The following is a 9,038-nucleotide window of genomic DNA, read 5'->3' on the forward strand; positions in this document are numbered from 1 at the left end:
ATGCCCTGGAAATGGAGGAGCAGCATCAGCAGCTGTGTCAGATCTCCCCAGATTTCCAGGATGTTGGTGCCCAAGATGCCACATGGCATACTGAGAAAGACACCATGTACACGCTGCGCCAGCTTAGAAAGGCAACAGTCACTCAGAAGGAGATGACAGGGATCAGCCACCCTAAAAGACTTTTGGGAGGAGTGATTGCTGCCGCCACTGTTGCACGTTTGCTTTTTCTGGTAGGTTTGTTTGCTACTGGCACTCTCACCCTGACTGCCCCAAGAAGGCAGGTGTCAGAGAGGCCAGAGGGTAGTGACAGACTGTATCGACAGCAGCAAAAGTTGGAAAGCTTAGGGAAAATCCTACAGGCAACTTCCTATGCAACAGGGTTAAACCTTATTCCCCAACCAGTGGACATGATTGTTGGTGTTATACAGTGGGTTTATGCTTGTGTGCAACAGGCCAGAATGTTGACACAAGACCTGTTAAGGGAGTTTAGTGCCACTGTAGCCAGTCTAGCCACGGCACAAATCCCAACCCACTTGATTCCACTCTTCTCAGTAGAGGAGTATGTGACATTAACCCCATCGCTCATAGCTCACCCAGAAGGCAATCCAAGATTGAATTCGGTTCCAAATCTTGAGATGGGTATGGCTACCAAAGCTATCCATTGGCTGTGTCTAAACGATTCACCAATGAAGGGTGTAAAGCTACTAATGGGCAGAGGGAGGTTAATGAACCCCATGAAGAGCAGGTGGGACGTAAATGGCTGGTCAACACACCACATTTAACTGACACTATGACTTGTGACAGGCATGATACAGCTACCGCAATGCAGCTACCTAATCAAACAGTTCCTGTAAGTTCCCGAGGAGGCCATAGTACAGCTTGAACTTAACACTGTACGGTCTGGAACCAGACAATATAAGACCAAACTTGAGGTCATGGATGCCTTCAGGTGCCACACTATTGAATTGGATAGAAATCCAAGAAACAGTAAGCCCTGAAGAGGTACAGGTAGTTGAGTTTGCTTTAATGGAACAAACCTCCAAACCACCCTAGCAGATACCCAACACAGGTGTTCTGGTTTATCGGGGGGCTGGGAACAGGAACTGGTGTTATTGTAACACTGCTGCCGGGTAGCTGGATCATGACTGACAGTGTACTCTGAATGATGTACTCTCACATCAAGATGTACTCCGGGTAGCATGAATGAGTCAAAGGTAGCATGTCAAAAGAAAGGAAGTGACTTCTCCCCAAATATCTACTACAGAGGTATCAGATATTGACAGTGAACTTCCTGATGTGTAATTCCTAGACTGAGATAATGTCTCCTACCGTGTTTATACATACTCCAGATGTTATTCATCCTGTTTGTTCCCAATGCTGGTTCCGGTATGAATTCTCGAGGAGTAATGTAGACATTTAAGATTAATGTTCTAATGGCAAGGGACATCACTTAACTCTGTTTTGTTTTGAAGGCAACAACGCCTCAGGACCTCGTGACCTTCAAAAAGGGGGGATATGTAGCGGCAATGCTTGTAATAAGACAGAGTTAAGCATTGGTATGCTCCTAAAGGAGGCCCCATCTCACCCTCCATCTCTGTGGTGCAACCACAGAGAAAGAATTCATGCAAGTTGATTTAAAATGTTTTTCTTTTGATAAGAAGCAAGCTCCCAAAGGGGGATGCACTTAGCTAAGTCTGGCTATCATGATCAATGGTCATCCACTGGCGCCTATCAGTCTAGGGAGTGCCGGATGGACATCTGGACTGCATTACTAAGTGTCAGGACTAAGTGACTCATATCTCACCTTGATCAACCAATCAGGGACTGGTAGGGCTGAGTAACCCACGTGGGACTCTGATGCCCATGGAACTTTCAGCCAATCAACGAGCTGAAGTTCCTCCAGGTAAAAACAGGCAACACAGGCCTGGAGATTCAGATTCAACAAGATTGAGATTCAACAAGATTCAGATTCGGGAGATTCAGTAAGATTCTGGAGAGGATTCTGTGGACTGTTCTAAAGGGAATTCAAAGGAGAATTCCAGGGCAGGACGGCCCAGGAGCAGAAGGCTCCCAAGGGCAGGACATTCTCGCAGCGCGCCTCCTGACCATCCCGAGACTCAGCCCGGACAACCACGGAACGGCCAGTGTGTCCGAGTGCCAGAACTTTCCTTTGTTCTAAGAGTCTAGAGTGGAGGTTGCCAGAGAGTAACCAGCAGCAGGCCTCGTGAACAGGTCAGAACTGTGGACAGCTGAATCACCATTCAGAACTAGCTCTTCATCAGGAACGAACCAGTCCTCTTCCTGACTTGCTGGGACCCACAGTCATCTTTTCTCCTGTGCACAAACTTTGCTAGTTAAAGCCAACACTAACTAGCCGGTCAGTGAGCATCAGCAGCGCACCGTCGCAAGCCGCACAGCACAGCCTGGCACGGAGCCAGAGAGCGCGGATTGGACAGCAACAAGCCTGCAGCTGATTGTTTGTGCCTGCAGGAGATCTGAATCCCCAGAAATTGGATGAGTATTCAACTTCAATGCATTACAGCTCGAGAATTCAATTGTTATCCCAACCAGTTGATATCAATTTAATTCCTAAGAGTTATGTACTTGTTTTGAGTATCTAATGTAGAAGTTATAACCAAGTTCATTTACGAAACGGTCTTAATGAATGATATACTGAACGTATGTCCTCTTGATGTGTAACACTTCGTAACTGATTGAATATATATCTTTTGTATTCTGATAACCCTCTCGATAAGATCTGTTAGGTTTATATGCATATTCTATGTATTAATAAATTTATCCTCGTGTATTAGTACCTGTGTGTGCGCGTTGTTTGAGTTATGTCACGTGGTTGGATTCTAAAGCCATCAAAAGAATCAACTTTGTGATTTACTGCTACAATTGATAATTGTCTCAGTAAATGCCCAAACCCTACAGAACTGGTGCCTTCAGAGAGCCACTATGATTACATATTTGGCGTCCCTGAACGGCTATGAAACACTACACCCGTAAATGCCCAAACCCCTACAGAACTGGTGCCTCGTGAGAGCACACTACATATCCGATGATAGAAGCTGTTAATCAAGAGTTAGATAAAATGTTGGATGATGGAATTATTGAAGACGTGAATGAAGGTGCAGAATGGATCTCAAATATTCTGATAATACCTAAAAAAGACACCAAGGAAGTGAGACTGTTTGTGGATCTGCGAGAAGTGAATGAAGCAGTTATCAGAGAGAGACATCCAGTACCAAAAAAGCTTGAAAAGGGTTCTGGCAAGTTGAGTTGGCCCCAGAATCAAGACACCTGACTACCTTCATCACACACAGGGGTTGTTACCGTTTCAGAAAAGTTCCTTTTGGCTTGTCTATTGCACCAGACGCCTATCAGAAGGCTATGGACTCAATGTTGTGTGCAATGCCAGATGTTGTATGGTACAGTATATGGATGTTGTTGTAGTACATGCGGAAAATGAAGAACAACTAGAACAGAGGCTCAGGCAAGTATTCCAAAGATTCCAAGACAGAGGCTTAACTTTAAATAAAGATAAGTGTATCTTTGGCCTAAAAGAGATCGAGATACTGGGACCTTTGGTCACTGCAGAAGGAATAATATCAGACCGAAAAAGGTGACAGCTGTTTGCAGTGCACCGAGACCTGAGAATGTTGCACTTTTGCGCTTGTTCTTAGGCACTTGTAGATTTTTTATAAAATTCATTCCCAATTATACAGATATATCAGAACCCTTTAGAAAACTAACTAGGAAAGGACAGGCAATGCAAAGTACATAGCTCTCCAAATGTTAAATTGCCCTATTCTGTTTGTGTTTTCTATGTAGAAGTTACTTAGTCTGCTAGCAATGAGGTGATATTTAGAAGCGACTTAAGTAGAAATTTAACTAAAATTTGAGTTGTTACATATTTGAGTTGTTGTTAAAAAAAGAGAGTTGAATGTGTTGAATAGAAATGGAAGGTTTTACATAAATTTTGTTGTAATAGATAATTTTCTTGTGTGTTGATATATAATTCTTACAATCGTATGGTAAGGTTCTGGACTAAAATAACAAAAGAGGAGATGTATTATAGTGAGTAGACATTGCGAGACAACACAACGAGGGAGTATGAATATATGGCATAAGGTTGTGATTTGTGTAGTTAATAAACAGGTCAAAAGAATATAAGAATGGCTCTTTATTAATATACAATATATTCTGGATCCAAAAGAAACATTTAAAGCTGATAAAGTTTCCATTTATTTTGCTTGTAGTTATAACGTCCCTCGAAGAGAGATTTTATCAGTTACATGCAATGTATATTTTTGGCTTTTTGTATGGTACCAGAAATATTAAAAAAGATCTCATGAAGTATTGTCAGGACCTGCCTTTAGCGCTCTGTAGCGATAACGTTGCTGATATTCATGGACTAAGATGAACTGACAGCTTTATCTGCGCACCTTCTTTTTTTCAGCATGGAATAAACCTATTACTTGTTCCTTTGCAGCCTACGCACCTGAAAAACTAAAGCTCAGAGTCATGCTATGTCATGCTATAATTTAGAATGCAGTTCACTTTAAAATTAAAGGCAAAAAATAAAATCAGCATCACTCTACAAGAGTTAATAATACCTCTTCTACTACAGTGTCATCTACATTAAAACTTGTGTTAGCCCTCACCGGGCAATTTCCAATAATGACCAACATCATCAACTTCAAGTAAAATAAGATTCACACATGGAGTTTTATCTTGGAATGGAGGGCGGGAGAATTCATTTATACTCCCGTTGCATCTTGAGCTAAACTATTTTAAAAATATGATGCAGATTTGTTCAAGACATTTGTAATCGCCTTAAAGAGCGTTTTCATGAAGACATACGTCGGCTAGCTCTCCACTGTTAATTGACAGGACTTTTGAAGAAACTGTTCTCATACAACCAACATACAAATTACACATCTTAATAAACATGAATGGAAATCCGTGTTGTGAATAACATAAAACTGTCACTACACATGATTGAGTCCTTGAGTCTGGCACCTAAGACCACTCAGCCATCCTGACAAGCAGTGGAGGCTGCTGTTTTGAATGCGCCCGTTTCTTTGTCGAAGGATTATTAACTACTACTGATAGTTCTTTTCTTCTTATTACAGAGATTTCTACAGTGCAAGACAATTGACGATATAGATAAAGTAAAGTCTTGGCAAACTAAACAGGCATGGAAGCGGTTGGACCCCGCGATCTTCGGTTTACAAGACCGACACCTTAACGATTTATAATGACATTCACGAAAGATTTAAGGAAAGCACAACTGCCTGAACAGGGACTTGAACCCTGGACCCTCAGATTAAAAGTCTGATGCTCTATTGTCTGAGCTATCCAGGCTCCGGAAGGTAGTTAATACTGTCGGGATCCTCGCAAGTCACATGTCTCTTCTTGTGCCGAAGCGCAGTCGTACCTGACCCCTCTGGAATGACCACTGAAGGACTTTATCCAGAAGTGACGGCGCCACTCCCAGTAGAATGAGAGAGAAATACAGTACGACACGAGGAGTCAAGGGGCTCCCACAATTCATCTTTCCTCACATTACACATTTTTTCACTAACATTTTGACCTTTCACAATCAGATTTTTTCACATTTAATAAGATCTTTTAATCAACAACATTTAAGAAAGAAAACAAATGGAACATTTTTTGGAACAATAAATAAAAAACTTTCAATGCCTTGGTTGCATACGTGTGCACACCCTTTATAAAGGGGGTTGCAACTGTGCTGAAATTTAACCAGTCACATCCCAGATCATGTACAAAGGTTATTTGCCTTCACCAGACATCAGTTGTATTGATTCTGATTAGTCCTAATTTATATCAGCTGATCTCATATACAGTAACCAACCGATCTGGGAGAACAAACGTTCAAACTACACAGCGGAACATGAAAAGAAATCCAACTGCTGATTGTCAGCAAAGAATGTCGTTACAAATTATCCGCCAAGCTGTTTTATGTATCCGGCCACCTCTTTCCTTCCTACTCTGCAGTGAGCACAATTCTTTCAGTTTCTTCTCTTGTATATTCTTTTCTATTGTACTGTCCCTTTCCCCCATGTGGAGATGGATTCACAACCAAAACCCTGTTTTCACCCTGTGTTTCTGCAGTGTCAGTCTGTATGAGGGGTGGGTGTTCCACAGCTCCAGCGGTGCAATTGGCCAGCAAGCGGTGCTTATACAGCAGTACACAGCGGAGCTATGACGAGGTTGTGAGTTCGAACCTCACCTGGAGCAGAATGGCCTGTGTCTTTAGCTACTGAAAGCAACTGACAAGTTTAGGTGCTGGAGATGAGGTTTAAATTAATTTGAAAGAAACAAGTAAAGGTTTATTCTATATCACACCCAAAGAAGGCTCCACTGCTGAAACGTTGTTTCCTGCTCGTTTCAGCATGGAATAAGTAGTTGCAAGAAAATCAGCCGCCTGAATAGGGACCCTGAGATGAAAAGTTCGATATTCTACTGACTGGGCTATTCCCGTCTACTCAGTTTCTTTCTGAAACAGTGTTTTTCCAGAAATACTTACAATTTGTGAAATTTGTAATACAATCTTGCTTAAAAATTAGATGATTTTTTTCCCAAAAACTGTAAATGGAGAAAACCGACCCTTTTGAGTCTCTGTGGTACAATTGCTTAGTGCGGTCAGGTTGGGACTAAAATGATAGTAAGGTGCTGGTTCATGCACAACCTGGCATGCTTTTCTCACTGATCCAACATGAACATCATCTAGGGAAGAAGTGGCATGTAATGTTTAATACATTATTGACTTTATTGATAATTGGAGGGAATGCAAATGCTTTGCATGTATCGAATTACAGCACGTAACAACTGAGTACCTGAGTCGATATCACTGGGCAATTTCCAATAGTGACCAACATCATCAACTTCAAGTAAAATAAGATTCACACATGGAGTTTTATCTTGGAATGGCGGGCGCAAGAATTCATTTATGCTCCCGTTGTATCTTGAGCTAAACTATTTTAAAAATATGACGCAGATTTGTTCAAGACATTTGTAATCGCCTTAAAGAGCGTTTTCATGAAGACATACGTCGGCTAGCTCTCCACTGTTAATTGACAGGACTTTTGAAGAAACTGTTCTCATACAAACATACAAATTACACATCTTAATAAACATGAATGGAAATCCGTGTTGTGAATAAAATAAAACTGTCACTACACATGATTGAGTCCTTGAGTCTGGCACCTAAGACCACTCAGCCATCCTAACCAGCAGTGGAGGCTGCTGTTTTGAATGCGCCCGTTTCTTTGTCGAAGGATTATTAACTACTACTGATAGTCCTTTTCTTCTTATTACAGAGATTTCTGCATTGCAAGACAATTGACGATATAGATAAAGTAAAGTCTTGGCAAACGATATAGGCACGGACGGGGTTGGACCCCGCGATCGTCGGTTTACGAGACCGACACCTTACCGATTTATAATGACATTCACAATAGATTTAAAGAAAGGACAACTGCCTGAACAGGGACTTGAACCCTGGACCCTCAGATTAAAAGTCTGATGCGCTACCAACTGAGCTATCCAAGCTCTGGAAGAAGGGTGACACTGTCAGGATCCTCGCAAGTCACATGTCTCTTATTGTGCCGAAGCGCAGTCGTACCTGACCCGTCTGGAATGACCACTGACGGACTTTATCCAGAAGTGACGGCACCTCACCCAGTAGTATGAGAGAGAAATACAGTACGACATGAGGAGTCAAGGGGCTCCCACAATTCATCTTTCCTCACATTACATATTTTTTCACTAACATTTTGACCTTTTCACAATCAGATTTTTTCACATTTAATAAGATCTTTTAATCAACAACATTTAAGAAAGAAAAGAAATGGAACATTTTTTGGAACAATAAACAACAAAAAACTTTCAATGCCTTGGTTGTATACGTGTGCACACCCTTTATAAAGTGGGTTGCAACTGTGCTGAAATTTAACCAGTCACATTCCATATCATGTAAAAAGGTTATTTGCCTTCGCATTTTTTAGAACAATAATTAAAAATAAACTTTCGATGTCTTGGTATCACACCCAAAGAAGGCTCCACTGCTTCCTTCTTGTTTCAGCATTGAATAAACCTTTACTTGTTCTTTTGCAGCCCATGCATGCTAACACAGCTACTTACTTAAATTACCATCACCTGTGGACCTCCAGCTGACCTGTACACAGATAGATAAGAGATTACTTGCTATGAATACAAACACTGTTACTGGAGGCGTGTTAGGGCTATTTTAGCTTAGATCATCAATTCATCTGACATTTCTTCTCCATCTATATCAACAGCGTCATCGCTACTGAGCGCTAAAGGCAGGTCCTGGCAATACAATCTTCTTTAGAAAACATTTTTCAAAGTATTTCCACTACCATACGTAAAGTAAAAGATACCGATTGCACGCAACTAATAAAATCTCTTTTCCAGGGACGTTGTAGCTAGATGCAAATTACAATCAAAAATGTATCAGCTTTAAAATTTTCTTTTGGATCCACAGGACGATCAGCACGAGACTCAAAATATGCCTGTGTTTGATTGTACAGCATAGATTGTACAGCATTTATGTTTATATTTATGTTAAAATGAAGGTAAATATATCAAAATATCAACATCCAACTTCACAGTGCTAACGTAACAATGCTTGTCAAAATCTCAAACAAATCCGCGTTGTATTTCTGAACTATTTTAGCAGAGGACGCAACAGGAGTATAAATGATATCTCCCGCCAGCCCTTCAAAGATACTTTTCCATGGGTGAATATGGTTCTCTGGGGAGTTGCGGCGTTGATCACTATTGGACTTCCCCGGTCTCAAGTGTTGTTGTTGGACACGGGCAAAAGACTCGCATTTTCGGCAAATATAAAGAGGTTTAAGGTTCCGGCTTTAGCGGAGGCAGTGTTTACATTGACAATAATAAGAAGATCGTCCCTGGGTGGGCTTGAACCACCAACCTTTCAGTTAACAACCGAATGCGCTCACCGATTGCGCCACAGAGAC

The 9,038-nt window shown here is 41.4% G+C and overlaps 1 non-coding gene across 1 annotated transcript; it reads right to left on the minus strand.

Annotated features, from left to right (window-relative positions):
- Positions 1-8,964: 8,964 nt before the first annotated feature.
- trnan-guu (transfer RNA asparagine (anticodon GUU)) lies at positions 8,965-9,038 on the minus strand. Its single transcript has one exon. It is a non-coding gene; the product is annotated as a tRNA-Asn (tRNA).

This window comes from Atractosteus spatula (genome assembly GCF_055471065.1).
Source record: "Atractosteus spatula isolate fAtrSpa1 chromosome 10 unlocalized genomic scaffold, fAtrSpa1.hap1 SUPER_10_unloc_3, whole genome shotgun sequence".
NCBI lineage: Eukaryota > Metazoa > Chordata > Actinopteri > Semionotiformes > Lepisosteidae > Atractosteus > Atractosteus spatula.